Source organism: Eptatretus burgeri, chromosome 14 (genome assembly GCF_056783735.1).
Source record: "Eptatretus burgeri isolate ZD-2024b chromosome 14, Ebu_testis_v1, whole genome shotgun sequence".
Lineage (NCBI taxonomy): Eukaryota > Metazoa > Chordata > Myxini > Myxiniformes > Myxinidae > Eptatretus > Eptatretus burgeri.
In genome coordinates, this window is record NC_140974.1 from 37047697 (window position 1) to 37067063 (window position 19367).

The 19367-nt window shown below is 42.3% G+C and overlaps 1 long non-coding RNA gene across 1 annotated transcript in view; it reads left to right on the forward strand.

Annotated features, from left to right (window-relative positions):
- LOC147012974 (uncharacterized) overlaps positions 1–19367 on the forward strand; it is a 180006-nt gene that overhangs the window by 122670 nt on the left and 37969 nt on the right. The gene's annotated exons all lie outside the window — the stretch shown is intronic.

Below are 19367 nucleotides of genomic sequence, written 5' to 3' on the forward strand. Positions count from 1 at the left end.
ATGTACAATGAGAATGTGAGCATGTTAAAAAGTGTGTGCATTTAGAATGCGAGTACAGTACAGGTATAAAGTATAGTAGTGTATGCTTGCACATTGAAAGCAATAAGGAACTGTGCTTCCCCATTGTCTTGTGTCACTTAACTGCATTGACTTTTTTCATTTATTTATTTTCATTTGTTCATATTTTCATTTACGAACACTTTTGATGCTTCTGTGATTACTCCCAGTGTATGGGCTTCAATTTACATCGGTACACAAAACTACCGTGCTTCGCCATTGGCTCGGGTCAATCACCGGCATTTATTTTTTCATTTATTTATTTTCATTTATGGATGCTTTCCGATAGTTCTGTGATTTTGTTTTTCCCGGTGTATCGCCTTTGATGTCCATCGTCACACATGTTAGGCTTTCTACATCACCCGGAAGGAACTGAACATTAATATCAGTCATTGAGTCAGTCAGTGGTTACAAAGAGCTTTATATATTAAGATTCACATATGACCCTCAAGAAAGTCCCTCTAGTCCCAAAGGACCCTCTAGAGCAGGGGTCGGGAACGTGTGGCTCGCGAGCCAGGTATGGCTCTTTTGATGATTGCATCTGGCTCGCAGATAAAATTGGAGTTTGAAACTTGGAAAGCCCAATATTTCTCGCAGAAGCTTTACCTATAGTTTGAATGGTGTCGTGCTTCATTCACGTGCAGGGCTGAACTTTGCAGAAGGAGAGAAGAAAAAACACCTCCGAATTGTCTGAAGCGGTTTTTGTTTCGTCCAGTCATGCGGCCGACGAGAGTTGTGATTTCGGTTCCTCCAATGACGTGCCGCCGCCGAGACGCGTCACGGAATTTATCTCGACCAATCACGCGCCACCGCTGAGGCGACTCGTGATTTCGGTTCCTCCAATGACGTGCCGCCGCCGAGACGCGTCACGGAATTCATCTCGACCAATCACGCGCCACCGCTGAGGCGACTCGTGATTTCGGTTCCTCCAATGACGTGCCGCCACCGAGACGCGTCACGGAATTCATCTCGACCAATCACGCGCCACCGCTGAGGCGACAGCATCCCAGAGTCGGCCGGCCGCGCCGCACCTCTCGAGTATGTCAGCCCGTGCGCAGGCCAGCCAGACTCACTTGGGTCAACATCTCCCTCTCTCTCATTTGCTCAAAGCTAACCCTTCGACGAAGAAGATGGCGAAAAGAAAAAAGATGAGGAGTATCGTACATTTCAGGACGAATGGGCCGAAGAATTCGCCTTTGTGGAGAGAGCAGGTTCTGTGGTGTGTCTAATTTGCAATGACAAAATTGCATCGATGAAACGGTCGAATATAAAGCGGCACTTCGACACGCGCCATGCTACCTTTGCATCAAAATACCCTGTGGGAGACAGCAGAAAGAAAGCGTGCCAAGAGCTACTGAGCAGGGTGCAAGCCAGCCAGCAGCAACTCCGCGTATGGACCCGGCAAGGTGACTATAATTCCGCCAGCTTTGCTGGATCTTTAGCAATAGTGAGGAACGGAAAACCATTCACAGATGGCGAGTATGCTAAAACGTTCATGCTGGATGTCGCCAATGAACTTTTTGATGATCTTCCGAACAAAGACAAGATAATCAAACGGATACAAGACATGCCTCTGTCGGCAAGAACTGTTCATGATCGTACCATCATGATGGCAAACCAAGTGGAGGAAACGCAAGTGAAGGACATAAATACAGCGCCGTTCTTTTCCCTGGCTTTGGATGAGTCAACAGACGTAAGCCATTTGTCGCAGTTCAGTGTGGTTGCAAGATATGCTGCTGGTGATACACTGCGCGAAGAAAGTCTTGCTGTTCTGCCAATAAAAGGGTCCACAAGAGGTGAGTATTTATTCAAGTCTTTCATGGAGTTCGCTCAAGAAAAAAATCTACGAATGGATAAACTTATCTCGGTGTGTACTGATGATGCTCCGTGTATGGTGGGGAAAAACAAAGGATTTGTGGCGCTTCTCCGTGAACATGAAAATAGACCCATCCTAAGTTTCCATTGCATTCTACACCAGGAGGCACTTTGTGCTCAGATGTGTGATGGGCAGCTTGGCGAAGTGATGTCGCTGGTCATTCGTGTGATCAACTTTATTGTTGCCCGAGCCTTAAATGCTCGCCAGTTTAAAACACTGCTGGATGAAGTTGGAAATAACTATCACGGTCTGCTTTTGCACAGCAATGTGCGTTGGTTGTCAAGAGGGAAGGTGCTTAGCCGTTTTGCGGCTTGCCTGAACAAAATCCGGACTTTCCTTGAAATGAAAGGGATTGAGCATCCTGAGCTAGCCGAAACTGAGTGGCTCCTCAAGTTTTACTATCTCGTGGATATGACTGAACATCTGAACGAGCTCAACGTGAAAATGCAAGGCATTGGAAATACAGTGTTATCCCTTCAACAAGCCGTGTTTGCTTTTGAAAACAAGCTGGAGCTCTTTATCATGGATCTTGAAACAGGTCGTTTACTACATTTTGAAAAACTGAGACAATTTAAAGATGCATGCACAGCAAGTGAGCCCACTCAAAGCTTTGATCTCCACCAGTTAGCTGGCTTCACATCCAGTCTCCTACAGTCATTCAAAGCAAGCTTTGGAGAATTTCGTGAGCACACTCGTCTTTTTAAGTTCATCACCCATCCAAACGAGTGTTCACTGAACACAGCCGACCTGAGTTACATTCCTGGTGTCTCCGTCAGAGATTTTGAAGCAGAAGTGGCTGACCTGAAGGCCTCAGACATGTGGGTGAATAAGTTCAAGTCACTGAATGAAGATTTGGAAAGAATCTCACGACAGAAAGCAGAGTTGGCGAGCAAGCGCATGTGGACAGAAATGAAAAAACTTCAACCCGAAGACGAGCTGATTATCAAAACTTGGAACGCGCTTCCTGTCACATACCTCACACTGCAGCGTGTGAGTATTGCTGTATTGACCTTGTTTGGATCTACGTATGCATGTGAGCAGTCATTCTCACATCTTAAAAACATCAAGTCCAACCTACGATCACGTCTAACGGATGAAAGCCTCAACGCTTGCATGAAGCTTAACCTCACCAAGTACCAACCAGACTACAAAGCCATCAGCAAATCCATGCAGCACCAGAAGTCCCATTAATGGTGAGTATTATAACAACATTATTTAAAAGAATAAATTCAGAGGCTTATTATACTCACATTTAGTTGAATTCAGTCTTAAAATATATTATATGGCTCTCACTGAAATAGATTTCCAAATATTTTGCTTTAATGGCTCTCTGAGTCAAAAACGTTCCCGACCCCTGCTCTAGAGTGTCGACAGTCCACACCCCCTTTCAAAATTTTAACCTGTTGTTGCTTTTTGCCTGGAATTAAATTACATTAAATCAGATTTTTTTTTCCACCTTTATTTACAAATCATAACCAACAACTTCCAAATGAAAAACAAATTGTACAAATTTCAGAAAATAATTCAAAATACAAAACTAGAATATCTTGGTTGGATAAGTGTCCACCCTCCTGAGTTAATACTTGGTTGGAGCACCTTTGACAGCAATTACAGCTGTGAGTCTGTTGGGATAGGTCTTTACCAACTTTGCACACCCTGATTGGGCAATATTTTCCCATTCTTCTCCACAAAACTGTTCAAACTCAGTCAAGTTGCGCGGGGAGTGTTGATGGACAGCAATCTTCAATTCATGCCACAGGTTTTCGATTGGATTTAGGTCGGGGCTCTGACTGAGCCACTCAAGGACATTTATCTTTTGTTCCTTAGCCACTCTAGTGTAGCTTCAGCTGTGTGCTTCAGGTCATTGTCATGCTGAAAGGTGTACTTCCATTCCAATTTTTTTGTAAAGAGCAGCAAGTTTTCCTCAGAGTTTTTTTTTTGCGTTTGGTTCCATCCATTTTTCCTTCTATCCTGACAAGTGCCCCAGTCCCTGATGATGAGAAACATCCCCATAACATGATGCTACCGCCACCATGCTTCATAGTAGGGATGGTGTTCTTTGGGTGATGTGCTGTGTTGGGTTTGTGGCAAACGTAACGTTTTGCATTCAGGCCAAAAAGTTACATCTTGGTTTTGTCAGACTTTTTGCAATATAGCAGCAGAATCTCCAGAGTGCTTTTTTGCATACCTCAAATGGGACTCAAGGTGGGCTTTTTTGAGTAATTGCTTCCTTCTTGCCACCCTACCGTATGGGCCTGACTTGTGGCGTGCTTGAGCTATCGTTGTCACCTGCACACAGTGACCAGTCTTTGCCATAAAGGCATGGAGCTCTTCAATTTTCCAATGGCCTCTTGGTGGCCTCTCTGATCAGTCCCCTCCTTGCTTGGTCATCCAGTTTGGAGGGGGCCTGATCTAGGCAGTGTCTTGGTGGTACCATACACCTTCCACTTCTTAATGATTGTTTTGACTGTGCTCCAAGGGATATTCAAGGCATTTGAGATATTTTAATACCCATCCCCTGATGTGTGCCTTTCCACAACTTTATCCTGGAGGTCTTTTGAAAGCTCCATTGGCCCATGGTTGAGTCTTTGCTGTGAAATACTCTACCCAGCAGAGGAAACTTACAGGAACAGCTGATTTTATTCTCAAATAATCAGAATCACTACAATTTAACGCAGGTGGAGGCCAACTAACTCTGTGTTCCAGTTTGAAGGTGATTGGTTACACCTGAGCTAACTTAGAATTGCTATTTATAAGGGGGGTGGACACTTATCCAACTAAGATATTCTAGTTTTGTATTTTTCATTATTTTCTGAAATTGGTCGAATTTGTTTTCCACTTGGAAGTTGTGGGTTACGATATGTAAATAAGAGTGGAAAAAGTCTGATTTCATGCAATATAATTCCCGGCTTTAAGGCAACAATGGGTGAAATTTTTGAAAGGGGATGAAGACTTTCTATAGGCACTGTGTACAGTGGACATATTTACACATGTATATACATATACAGCATACATATATGCAATAGATGTATGTATACATATACAATATATACGTACATACACATACAATACAGTGTATACATACTTGATATATTTTTACGAGAGGGGTGTGCTTACACATTGTAAGCAATAATGAACCGTGCTTCCCCATCATCTCAGGTCGCTCACCTGCATTTGATTTTCCATTTATTTATAATTTCATTTATGGATGTTGGCCGACGATTCTGTGATTTTTCCGGTGTATGGGCTTCAATGTCCATCAACATGCAAAATTTCAGCTTTCTCCATCACCTGGAAGGCACCGATCTTTTAATATTAATCAGTCAGTGGTTAGAAAGAGCTTTATGTATTGGATATATCGGGTGACGTAGAAAACTGAAATTTTGCATGCTGATGGACATCGAAGACAGTATACCCAAAAAATTCACAGAATCCTCGGACAACATCCATAGATGAAAATAAAAATAAATGAAGAAAAAAAATGAAAAATCAAATGCAATTGAGTGACCCAAAACAATGGGGAAGCATGGTAATTTTGTGTGCTGACAGACAGCGAAGCCAATACACCAGGAAAAATCACAAAACTGTCAGAAAGCATCCATAAATGAAAATATAAATAAATGAAAAAAAAACAATGAAAACACATAAATGAAAAATTAAATGCAGGTGAGTGATCCGAGACAATGGGGAAACATGGTTCATTATTGCTTACAATGTGTAAGCACACCCCGTCAGTACATATTGAAAAGCATGGTCCGGGAAGCTGTCATGACAATGAGCCTATTGATCATGTCCTGTTTGAACGTCAGTTGCAGACTTCACGAATATCTATAAATTACGTACTCTTGGAATATTCCTTTCACAGTGAAGCTGTGTGACTATGTCTATTAATTACATACTGTTTGTACGTCATTTGCATCCTGACTTCACATGCATACGTCTTTGAATTACATACTACTGGAATGTATGTTTCGACGCTTTCGACTGCTGAGACCCCTTCGACCGATGAAGATCCTTTATGACCCTTAAGACCCCTCAAGACCAAAGATCCCAAGGACCCAAAATATCCTGATGACCCAGAAGACCCAAAAGTCCACGAGGATGCAAAAGACCAAAAGTCACTGAGGATCCGAAAGACCCTGAAGAACCAAAAGACCCTGAAAACCCCAAAGACCTTAACACCATTTGGACCCCTTACACCCTTCAGACAAATTAGACAGCTTATACCCTTGACCATTTAGACTACTTGGACCTTTTTATATTGCAAATAAATTTCAAAAAATATATCACCAATATTACATATAAATGTTCATATTGTGACTGGTGTAAATCGTGACATCACAGCAAATCTGTGACGTTAATCTCTGCAACAATGTGTGGAGAGGAGAGCATAGCGATCCGATCCACACCAGTATGTATATGTATATGTATAATGTATATGTATATATATATATATATATATATGTATATATATATATGTATATATGTATATATATATATATGTATATATGTATATATATATATATGTATATGTATATATATATATGTATATATATATATATATATATATATATATATATATATATATATATATATATATATATATATATATATATATACATACATATCACAGTAGACGATCAAGTATCGACAACCTCGACTGTTTTTACAGCCCCTATACATTTCCATGATGATGAATCAAACATGAAAACGACTCACCCCTCGTACCTATATGGGGTAGATACCCCTCACAGACATGAATCAATTTGCATACCGTATGTATTGCAGGAAACAGTGCTTAAATGAGTGGATGTAAAGAAAAGATTTTACTGAAATGTCTGCTATTTCTCGATGCAGATATCTACGTACTATAGCATTGGAGCTTTGGGTAGGGCGATGGTTGTGGTCCAAACATATCCAGTTTCCCGAAGAAATCTAATGATGACCCCCAAACCTTCCTTTTTCCCCTAATAATAAGACGCAGCAAGTGATGTTATATGCCAGCACCAAACGAGGCATGTCAGTTTTAGCCTCCGGGGTGAGGGGGGATCAGAGTGGGTGGGGGATTGAATCCGGGTCACCAATTCCATTAGAAGCACGACAGTCTGCGATGCCTTGCAGAGCAGGTGCCCATTGCACCGTGACGAGCTGGCCCGCGCCGTTTTGCGCAAAAACAATGCAACTTGCGTCAACGCCTGCAAGAGAGATAAGGAATTAAGTTGTCAGAAGCTCTGAAGGCAAGCGAAATGCCAGCACGATTAAGTTTCATTTAATCGGCAGAGTTTCCTTGACAGCGGCCACCGATAGAGAAGGGCTCGTCGTTCCACCAGAAACCCTGGTGCTGCCAAACTGGGAGGTGTTAGAACTGAGGACGCGTTCTCTACACGATGCCTTGAAACCCAATCCTGAATAGCATTTCTGCCTCACAAATAAGGTGATAGCTCATCAGTGCACATCGGAGTGTCTCCGCTACAAAATACATTGTTGCACAAACGAGCCAACGGACTTGTTACTCGTTGGCCAAAATAGTGTGGTGCCCAACATTATCTGGCCAGGTGACTTCCGGTGGGAATTCCGGTCTGCCCGAAGATAATGTGTGCTTGCAATACGACATGTAAAGTATCATGCACTTTTCCTTTACTGAGTGTTCAAAATCCATACCTCATAAGGTACTTCACCTAATGCATCCCAATCACAGGAGGTAATCCTTTTGGCCGATGTTAAAAGCACCATAACCATAATATACTCTCATACTGAACGTACACCGCTAGCTATCTCTTATTGTTTATGGTGGGAACGAGGATAATCTTCGGTTTTCCATTGTGATGATTACGTACACTCCTTGAAGCAAGTGAATTCCTGCTTGGTATGATTTTCTTTATTGCTAACCCGACTTGCACAGAATTACCATACTTCCGGCTATGAAACGCCCTACACAAGTCTATGAGATACCTGCGTGGACACTGGTGCAAGCTTTTGTAAATCCATGTGACCGCGTTACTCACTGCCCCTTTTGGTTGGTGATCTATATGCTATCACTGAGTGGAGATCTCACTACCAAGTTAGTCATTGCAGTAATTTGAGTGATTAAGACAAAAAAGGAACTAAGCTGGTGATAACATAATTAGAGAAGATAAATGACACCAATTTCAGAATCCACCTGAAGAGGAGGAGGAGGAGGAGTGGAAGAGTATGTTGAAGGAACTGTTCTATACAAAATGGAGATGGAAAATGGAAAAATGGAAAAATATATATATGGAGAGTCTGAATTTCCATTTTTTTTTAATTCCTTTCAAAAGTCATCAGCAACTACTTTCTAAAATTGACTACTTTCTGAACTTTTTGTTCTCAAAATAAGATTGCAAGTTGCGTATAATTTGTGCTTCTTCTGTAAATTATTCCAGCACTGCACCTTTTGAGTGTAATTTGTGTTCCAACAGCAACAACATTGTTTGATATTGCCATAGTTAGTTCTTATTTAATTTCCTTACTATACATGTTGAGTTGTGTGCAAGGGAGACTGTTGTTGATTTCTAAAGCAGCAAGTAGAGACTTGAAAGGTTGCAATTTGTGTGAGCACATGTGCTCTTTCTTTCTTTCTACTCAATACAGAGACTGTCTGGAAAGCAACATGTGTAAGTCACGAGTGTCAATGGGCTGATCCGCTCTTTACATTGTTTGAACAATCGTACAGCTTTGTCACATCCAATTGTAAAAAGAACGCCGTTCCCACCATGCTCTCGGATATTCGAAGACGCTGCTGTACCAACAGCGTGACATAGATGTGAATGAAATACATCATTTGGTTGAAGATACAGTCTATACTTATGAGAAATATAACATGGAAAGAGTAGAGGGTGTTTCTTTCATTCCCATTTTCAAAGTATAAGACCCAGCAAGAAGAGTGTGCGATTGAATAAGCTCTGTGATTGACCACATGCGCAGCATAATTATTTTGACTGTATTACAAGGACCACGTTTGTATATTCAAAGGTAAACATTTCATTCACGGTCAGGAAAATTAAACGGCCCATCTCGTCTCGCCGCCGCTCCTGCAATCCGTTCCGTCTCATCGCCCCTCATGCAGTCCAACCATGCAGGAGACCATCAGATATCCCTTAACCACCCTTTCCCTCGCTTTTCCCCTTGCCTTTTATTCTCTTTTACTCTCTTTTTCACTTTCCTCTCTCCTGCCTACTCCTTTCATCTTTTATTTCCTATTTAGTCACACTACATAAAACATGCTTTTATGTGTACACTTATAACCCTCATTATGTAGACCTATAAAATAATGGCGTTTAGTGATCTCTCATTATGTAGCTACTGTATATCTATCATAATTTTTTTTTTTTTTTTTTTTTTTTTGTATACCTTGGTCGAGGCTCGTATGAGAGCTAACACACAACTCACAGCAAGGAGGCATGAGACAAGAGGGGCGGGAGTGGAAGGGACAAAACATTGGGGAACAGACACAGGTGAAATGTGGAAGGGAGAGGGATGGGGATGGGACGGGGAACATGGCGAGGGGAAGATGGACATTAAAGGGACTTTCAGGAAGGAAAGCAGGAGAATTGAAGGAAGTGGGCTTGGGTGGATTATCGGGGGTAGAAAAGATCGAGGATTTGGATGGGGGAAGATAAGAGGTGGTGGTGAACAGCTGTTTTGAAAGCCTGGAGGGAAGAATGGGAAAGAATAGAGTGAGGAAGTTTATTCCAAAGGCGGGAAAAAGAGGAATGAAAGAGTGAAGATGAGCAGTGATTCGTGATTTTGGTAGTTTTACCAGAAGGGGGTTGTTGGCGGACCTTGAGCGCCCTGTGGAAATGTGGTGGGGACAAATCGCAGAGAGAGCAGGGGGGCAAGGCTGGAGAGGAGTCGGTAGAAGACAGAAAGACCACCGACCAACCTGCGGTGATTGAGTGAGAGGCCCAAAGACTCAGCTTCATTGCGGGAGATGCCAATGATCTTAAAAGCCCTGGTTTCGACAGCGTGAAGTCGAGAAAGGTGGGAGGCAGGAGCACCAGCCCAGAGGGGAGAGCAGTACTCCATCAGGCTACGGACAAAAGCTTTGTAAGTGGTCAGGAGCTCAAGAGGGCCGAGGAAGGACTTTGCACGACGGAGGATTCCCAGTCGGCGACTGGCTTTTGAGGCAAGGTTGGAAATGTGACTTTCCCAGGAAAGGTCATGGCAGATAGTGAGACCCAGAAGCTTGAAAGAAAAGACTTCTTCCAGAGGATTGTTGAGAAAGTGGATGGGGGGGTTTTGTAAACGGTCCTTTCGAAGAGACATAGTGAGAGTGTGAGATTTGTCTGGATTGAAAGACATGTTCCATGTGTTGGACCAGTTTGTGATTTTATCCAGATCTGCAGTGAGCGAAGAAGCTGCTGCTTGCCGGTCTGAGGGATGACAGATGGTACGGCAGAGGGTGGAGTCATCGGCAAAGAGAAATAGAGGATTTTCCAGAGAGTCCGAGAGATCATTGATGAAAACCAGAAAAAGAACAGGGCCCAGAACGCTACCTTGAGGAACTCCAGCCTGCACAGGAAGAGGGGATGAAAGAACTCCATTTATTTATTTATTGTAATATGCAAACAAATAGAATATTTCTGTGACAAAGTTGAATGGGTGTCCATCTGAAAATTTGCGAAAGTAATTGGAAATTATTATGAGGGCATTATATTAAGTACATTGTGGGGAATAGAACTGAGTTGTTTGATTCCTGTCATTTACACCATATTCATCTGACCACTTGGCATTACTTGGTAAGTACCGTTACCCCTCTTCCCCCCGCCCCTGCACCCCTCCTCCCCCTTGAGCAACATCAATCAATCTGTTACGGCAAATAAAGAAATGTGATAGGACTTGTCTATCTCACTTTTGTGGTTTCTGAACTTTTGTAATTTCATTTAAGTCTAATAAGTTGTGGACAGTTGCAGAATGTTTTTCAAAATAATTTCAATTTAATTTATAATCTCATTTAAGTAGTATATATTTAATAATAATTTCATTCAAGTAGAATAAGTTGTGGACAAAAACGTTTTGAACAGAGCTCAGTGCTAATACTGGATTTTCGAAATGATGTACGAATGCTAAACGAGGCTCTGTGTTTGTGTGTGTGTGTGTGTGTGTGTGTGTGTGTGTGTGTGTGTGTGTGTGTGTGTGTGTGTGTGTGTGTGTGTGTGTGTGTGTGTGTGTGCACGCGCGCGCGTATGCGTGTGCGCGTGTGCGTACAGTTTATTGTTGTTTTTTTACAACCACTCGGTTCTGCTCGTTGGGCACTTTTAACCTGCCATTACTAGCACCAAATGTGAAATTAAAATCCTCTCTTAAACATAATTTTCAGCATTTCAATGAAAGGATGGAAATTTCAGGATGGTTAACTATATAATTGTTGTGTTCTTGGATGCAAATCGGACTTACGGAAATGCAGTAGAGGAAATACGAGAAATATACATGGATGTGACATGTCGAGTTCCCATCATGTCCTGTTAATACGAGCAGAAGCAGTGGATAACACACACACACACACACACACACACACACACACACACACACACACACACACACACACACACACACACACACACACACACACGCACACTTCTCGTTTTAGCAAGAGATGCAAATATATAATATAATTTCTCGTTAACAGCAATCACAGTTCTCACCCCCCCCCCCCGACATGATAACCTCGGAAAATTATTATACACAAGCCACAGTGTGATCTTTCTAATGCTGTTAAGAAGCACCCAAATCAGATCCGGTGTCTCCCTCAGGGACGTCTAACTGGTACATCTCACCACCACATAAATAGAGCTGGCACAAGCTTTGTATATTTTCGCATCACGGATATGTCCTCTCTCAAACACTTGTTCACCATTATTTTGTAAAGACGGGCCTTGGACCAGCCTACATTGTCAGGAGAATTGTTATACAAATTCTTCATTCAGATTTAAGTTTATAGTTTTTACACCACAATAGATGTTTCGAGCAACCTGAGAGTGCAGAGAATGAAACTGGAAATTTCACAACCACACTTCCCTGATCCACATCATTCCACAAACAGACCCCCCTCCCTTCCCACTAACCCCAGTCTCCTTAATCAACTCCTCTCATTTCCACTTCCACATCAAACATACAGTGGAAGAACCATAATCATCTAAAACTACAAACAGCAATAAGAGATTGCAGACCCTTGCTCGGACTCGTTTCTGTGGTCTTGTGTGCTGGTGTGTTTGTGTGGTGTGGAGATGATACATTGAAGACGTAGGTTTATTTTCAAACAGTGGACAAACAGACCTTTGTGGTTCTTTTGTATAGATTCACTTTCGCATTGTATATATTTTATAGATATGCATACGTATTTTATAGATACATTAATTTTACTGACGTAGACGTTTGGTTTTTTTTTTTAATATACAATGCTGAGGCTCGTATAAGAGCTAACAGAATGTATAACAAGGGGAGCAAGAGACAAGAGGAGCAGAAAAGGGAAGGAAAAAACAGTGGGGAACAGAGACATTCGGAGATCTGTGGAAGGGAGAGGGACGGGGTGGGGTACACAGGGAAAACAAGATGGACACTACAGGGACTTTCAGGAAGGGTGGATTAACAGGGTGGATTAACGGGGGTAGAAAACATCATGGTTTTGGATGGGGGAAGATAAGAGATGGTGGTGAACTAGGATTGAATAGCATGTGGGAGCTTGTTCCAAAGGTGGGGAAAAAAATGGAATGAAAGAATGAAGGTGAGCAGTACTTCTTGATTTTGGTAGTTTTTTTTATGGTACGTACTGTACTTTGTAGATGCACTCATGTTCTTAATACACGTACTTTATAGACGTAATCGCATATATTAATATATATCATTTATAGATGTGTTCGCAATGTAATAATATGGACTTTATTGACGTACTCACATTATAATAGTATGTACTTTACAATGTGAGTACGGTACTCAGTTGAAAAAGATACTCGGTTGAAATAGAATCCCAATAGAGGTACTCAGTTGAAAAAGATAGCGTGGGATTTGTGGCCTATGTCAGCACATTATGTCAGCACAGTCCCAATTCCATCTCTGAACATGTATGATGGTTTGATATAGGTCATATGATGTTAACTTGGATGAGATAGGTCACAGGTGTGTCCTAAAGAAGAGGCATTGTGGGCACACAGTTTGACTGAATAATTTATTGTTTGTGACGCAATGTAAAAAATAAACTTGATACATCCCTGGACGTTTCCAAGTTATATTGATAGCGTGATTGGCACGTGTGACCGCTTTAGACCAACCGCGGTGTATCATAGTGATTGCTACTTTTACAATAACCGGTCATCGGATGACAGGCGTTATTGAACTGTGTAGTTGTTTGTTGGACGAAAAACACTGACTCAGGAATACGGAATGAAAAATGACACCAGTTGCATGTGCAGAGGGGCATTCAAAAATTATATGAACGAAATACTCGGAATAGTCCAAGACACAGCAAAAAAGGGACAACCTGCAGTGTATCTACATTATAAAACCTGAGTGTCTGTCTGTCTGTCTGTCTCTGCCCCCAAACTACTCCCTTAGTTTTGGGGGTAGCCCTGCCAAACCTTCTGTGGAACCTTTTGGGGTGAAAGCCGGTGTCATGGAGTGGGTGGGAGGTTTCACAAATTCCTCAATACAATTATGATTTTGAGTTTCGATCCGTACGAAACTGCTCCCGACCCAGATGTCAGAACAGCATATATCTTCATTTACCTCACGAGTGTTTGTAACATTGTATTTTGTTATATTAATGGTATACTATTGTTGTGGTTTCCACCCGCTCGGCGTGTGGGCGACCGCTTATAGCCAATGGCGGCCGCTCCCGCCCACCGAACGGACAAACCTCGTCGCAGCTTTCAGATCAACGCCGAAATCCAGCTACGGGTGTATCTTTAATCACACCACAGCCTTGTCAATACTCTACCCGCGTGCTACAGGGTCCGATCGCTGAATGGTCGATTTACCAAATTAATCGCGCGGGCAGACTACCGAGAGACTGTACCTCAATGGGGCCCGCTTGGAAACGAGCCGCTAAGCAGCTCGCTCCGTTTTGTGATAACCGAGTGGGGTATTATCGCGAAGCCCCGTTGGATCCGATTCTTTTATCGGCTGTTAAAAAGCCATCTATATTCCGAACTCAATTATGGCAGTTCAATTAGGGAAAGGACGCAACGAACGGGTTAACATTTAAACAATGATGTTTATTTCACACCCGTAGGCAGTCATGCAGTCATGTATGCAACCAATGCACGTATGGCACAAAACACAAGCAACAAAAAGAACTACAACCGTCTATTTATTATGTACACACATGCACTTAACAGTTCTACTTAAAGACATGGTGCCACAACGTTCATTCAAAGAAAACCCCGGAAAGAAAAGGGCAAGAACTGGGCCTCGTGGGCTTTAATAGTTCACGGAGCTGTGAAGACCGAAAAAGCTCCGAGAGGTCGCACTAGTTACCTGCCGCTTTCGTGGCGACTCGCTGGGTGCTCCTCGGCGTCCCGTCCACACGGCAGCTGGCGTGACCGCGGCGCGGCCCAAGCCTCGTCGTGCGGCCCGGTCGATCGGGCCTAGTCGACAACGCCTCAGAGGAACGAACGGGCCTTTGCTCTCTCAGAGTTGATGCTCTTTTAAGAGCCCGTCCGTTCCTCAGCGTCGTTTGGACTATCCCGGGGCCCGATCACTTCGGACCGTTATGCCGCTGGTTGGCGACTCCTCTCCGGCCTCTCCCCAGCGACCCACAGTTTGGCACGGCACGGCAGGCTGCGCTCCAGGCTCCCGTCTCCTCCGCTCTCTCCAGCTCCTTACCGACTGCAGACTCCAGACTCCAGGCTGACCCAGCTCCCAACGCGACTCCACACAACTCCCTTGGCGTCTCTGCGCGCCCTTATATTGGGTCCGTGAGGTGAGGTTTTGATCTCCGATCTCTCACCTCTGAGCCCCCGCTGGCTCCGCCCCTTTCGATCTTTTGATCCGATTTCGATGCGAAGCTCGGAGAGAGCGGACGTGACAGAGATGATCTGCCCCACGCGGACGTTGTGGAAATCACCGGCCCCCGTCCTAACAGGGAACCCCTGCGTCTGTCGGCGGCGATGCCGTTCATGGGGAACTCACCGTCGCTGGCGCAAAGATGGCGGCGTTTGCGGAGATGAAGGTGAGGCGATGCTCTTCGTTGTTGAGAGGTGGTTTAGGAGATGGTGAGGAGATGTCGTTGTGGTGAAGGTGGTTGTTGTGAAGGTGGTTGTGGTGGTTGAAATGCGATTGGTCCAAAATAAAGATAGTAAAAGAAAAATGGCTGACTCAAAGATCACAGCCCGGTTACACGAATAATTTCCTTAGATATCGGTGGGGAAATCTATCTGAACACAGACGTATCGACATAACTGATCTAAGGACCTATATGGTGTCCTGTGAATTTCCACAACTCTCTTAAGTATTATTAATACACAACAGTATTAATTACTCTCACCGAAGGAGAGGGTATTGCATTTGGGCCGTTTGTTTGTTTGTCTGCACGGAACTTTAGTGTTTTTCTCCACAACTGCTTGTCGGATTGAAACGAAATTTTCAGCATTGGTGAAGCTACTCATGTGGAATGTTTAAATGATAATTGTGATGTCATCGGTGACGAGGTGTGGTTATTGTGTTGGAAAAACTGAAAAAAATTGACCTCTATCTCAAACTGTACAAAGGAAAAAATTGAAACTTGGCACACGGCAAGTACTCCTCATGGGGAATAAGTGTGATTTTTAAAATGATGTCATATGTGCCTTCATTATGACGTCATAATTGCATATGTAGAATGCTACATCTGGTCAGTATGAAAATTTTTGAGGAATAACTAGGGATAAAACGGTCCACAAAAATTGATTGATGACGTCATCGGTGAGGTGATTCGGCAGCCATCTTGTTTGTTTGTTTTTTTAACCTTCAAAAATCTTCGCTGAAATGGCTGAACTGCCGGTCATTACTGCCATCATTTGTACAGTGGCAGTTCTAATTATGCCTCTTATTAATTACGTAACACACGTAACGTAACACACAAACGCCACAAAAATCAAGTCCTGGCGAGGGTCTGCAATCTCTGATTGCTCTTTTTCTTGTTTGTGATTGGAATGATGCTGATTGGAATTAAAATATAGAGATTGAGTTTCAAGGAGAATCAGGAAATGGTGTGAGGGTTTCCACTGGTGTCATTAATGGATTCGGCATTTGCAGTTTCACCATTGTGACATCATTGAACCATTACCCACCTTTCTTCTGTTGCGGTCAGCTGCAGTTCATTTTTTCCCCAAATCCTTCACGAACTGGCTGTCCATGCCTGATGTTCGACTGAAGGTCAAACAGAAATGTGGAATTTATTGGTTCATGGTTTAGCATTTGCTGTTTCAACATTGTGTGTTTGCATTTGGGATCCCTCCCATGCACAGCACTAGTGTGTGTGTGTGTGTGTGTGTGTGTGTGTGTGTGTGTGTGTGTGTGTGTGTGTGTGTGTGTGTGTGTGTGTGTGTGTGTGTGTGTGTGTGTGTGTGTGTGTGTGTGTGTGTGTGTGTGTGTGTGTGTGTGTGTGTGTGTGTGTGTGTGTACTGATAGAGTGTGCTTTAACATTGTGTCAGCATACAAACATGTTTCCCCATTTTTTCGGGGTCGCTCACCTGCATTTTTAATTCTTTTTTTGTCATCTATTTATATTTTAATTTATGGATGTTGCCTGATGATTCTGTGGCTTATTCCAGTATACTGGCTTCGATGTCCATCGGCATGCAAAATTTCAGCTTTCTACATCACCTGGAAGGCACCGGTCTTTAATATGTCATTCAGGTTTAAAAAGATGTTCTTCTTTCGGCTGCTCCCGTTATATAGGGGTCGCCACAGCGGATCATCCGTATGATCCGCATAGTGATTTGGCACATGTTTTACGCCGGATGCCCTTCCTGACGCAACCCTGGTCGCCTCTTACGACACAGGGATATGGTACACCTATTTTAACCGGGGTATACACTGGCCCAGTACACTGGTACTCATTTCGCCGACTTCGGAAGGATGACAGGCTGAGTCAACCCCCTGGTGTATTAATTCAGTGGCCCAACGGGGCTTGAACTCTGGACCTTTTGGATCCCAAGCCGCTGCCCTAGCCACTGCGCCAACACCAGGCTGTATATATATATATATATATATATATATATATATATATATATATATATATATATATATATATATATATATATATATATATATATATATATATATATATATATATATATATATATATATATATATATATATATATATATATATATATATATATATATATATATACATACATACATACATACATACATACATACATACATACATACATACATACATACATACATACATACATACATACATACATACATACATACATACATATACATACATACATGCAAAAACATTAACTTATTTTCTTACTTCCCTTTTTCGTCTTCTTCCAATCCATTTCAGTGGACTGCAGACTGAAGGCCTCCCTTTCTCTTGAGGAGGAGTGTTTGGCATGCTCGCCATGCTTTCCAAGTGCGGGATGGGGAGATGATTGTGGCAGAAGTTCGTATAATTTGTTCAGGGTGCCTGTGGTAACTCACCTGCTCTTCGTCGAAACACACCGTGGACACACCATCTTTAATGCCCACCATCTAATATCGGCAAACAGGTCACCCAGTTTAATATCCATCTGAGTGTGGAGGACTTTGTGATCCGATTCCCACTCTGTGAAGCACCAGTTCACAGTTAGTAAGCAGGTCAGGAATCCCTCACAATACAAAGACCCACTAATTTTATATACCTGTATATTGAGAAATTGGAAAAACGAGCACATATCTTGGCCATTGTGAGTAACTCGTTTGTATAAAAATTTGAATGGCCATCATATTTTGGACATCACCGAAGGTTCTCCAGGACTGAAGATTTACTTTGATAATCCCTTTCAGAAAAGAGACCCACACACACAATGCCATAACAACCACGGAAATCTCTTTTCACTACAGAGGAGAGAAAAAAAAGTTGCAACATGAATAATCTCAGCATCTCCTTGACAACTGTTGAGTCAGACACTTTGAATCAAGGCTGCGACTGTTCACATCATCCATTTTGTTGGCCTTTGGAGGAAACTCAAAAAAATCCCTATTATGCTCTCCATGCTTCCTGTAAAGACTTATGATTGTACTTTTGATGATTATACATCTGAAACGTCTTCTCTGAAGATGTCCGAAAACACTTTTTTATTTTTTTTGAAACACTCAACACTGCTTTGTGCAACAAATCAATTGTGGGTCAAAATTAATGGTTGAGTTCTTTGCTAAATCAGTTTTAACTTCCAAAACTGTGAAAAAAATAATACTTTGATAATCGTTGGAAATAATAATTTGGTGTTTCTCTTGATGTGTCATTGTGATTCCTTTTGAGTTTAATTTGATAGATCATGGAGTCCCACCTGTTCAGTTGATTGTCAGACAAAATACCACCATCATAGTTATAATATAGAAAGCTTATGTAAATGACCAACATAGATTGTGGCACTTAATACATGGAACTTTTAAATGGATTCAGGAAGGGGTCATTTTGGCTGATCAAGTCTGTGACCAAAAATAGTGCAATGTCTGTCAAAGTTTTGAACACTTCTGTCATGCTCAGCAAGTATCCATTGATTGCGTGTGTGTGTGTGTGTGTGTGTGTGTGTGTGTGTGTGTGTGTGTGTGTGTGTGTGTGTGTGTGTGTGTGTGTGTGTGTGTGTGTGTGTGTGTGTGTGTGTGTGTGTGTGCGTGCGCGCGCGCATGCAATACTTATCGTTATTTCTCACCACTCACTCACCAACTGATATCAACATTTAGCACCACATAGTTGGGGTATAAAGCTGCAATTTCACAAACTGATGGAACTAGAAGCCAATATCAGAGTAAAAATCACAAAACTGTCAGAAAATTCCTGTAAACGAATATATCCAAGAATAAAAGTCGGCTGGTCCCGTGACCCAAGACAATGGAGTTTACACTCAAACTGGTTGCTAGGCAATCCCAACAACACCTCTTCCACCTCTTATTATCTTGCCAAAACAAAGTTTTTGCAAGATATGTTAGTCAGCTTGTATGTTTTTTGTTTTTTTTTTGTTTGTTTGTTTGTCTGTAATCACGTATAAAAAATTCTGCAGAGCACAGTTATCATTGGAAATTTTTGTAACTTTGCATATCAGAGGCCTCTAGAGGTCCCTTTGAGCGCAAAAAATTTTGAAGGTCAAGGTCAAAGGTCAAGGTCACTTTGCCGCAAATCAGGAGAGTCGACCCAACCCTTATTTTTTTTAGTAATTTTGATCGGATCGTCTGCAAACTTCATGGGAATATAGTTCATGGTCTGGCGCTCAGCTGAT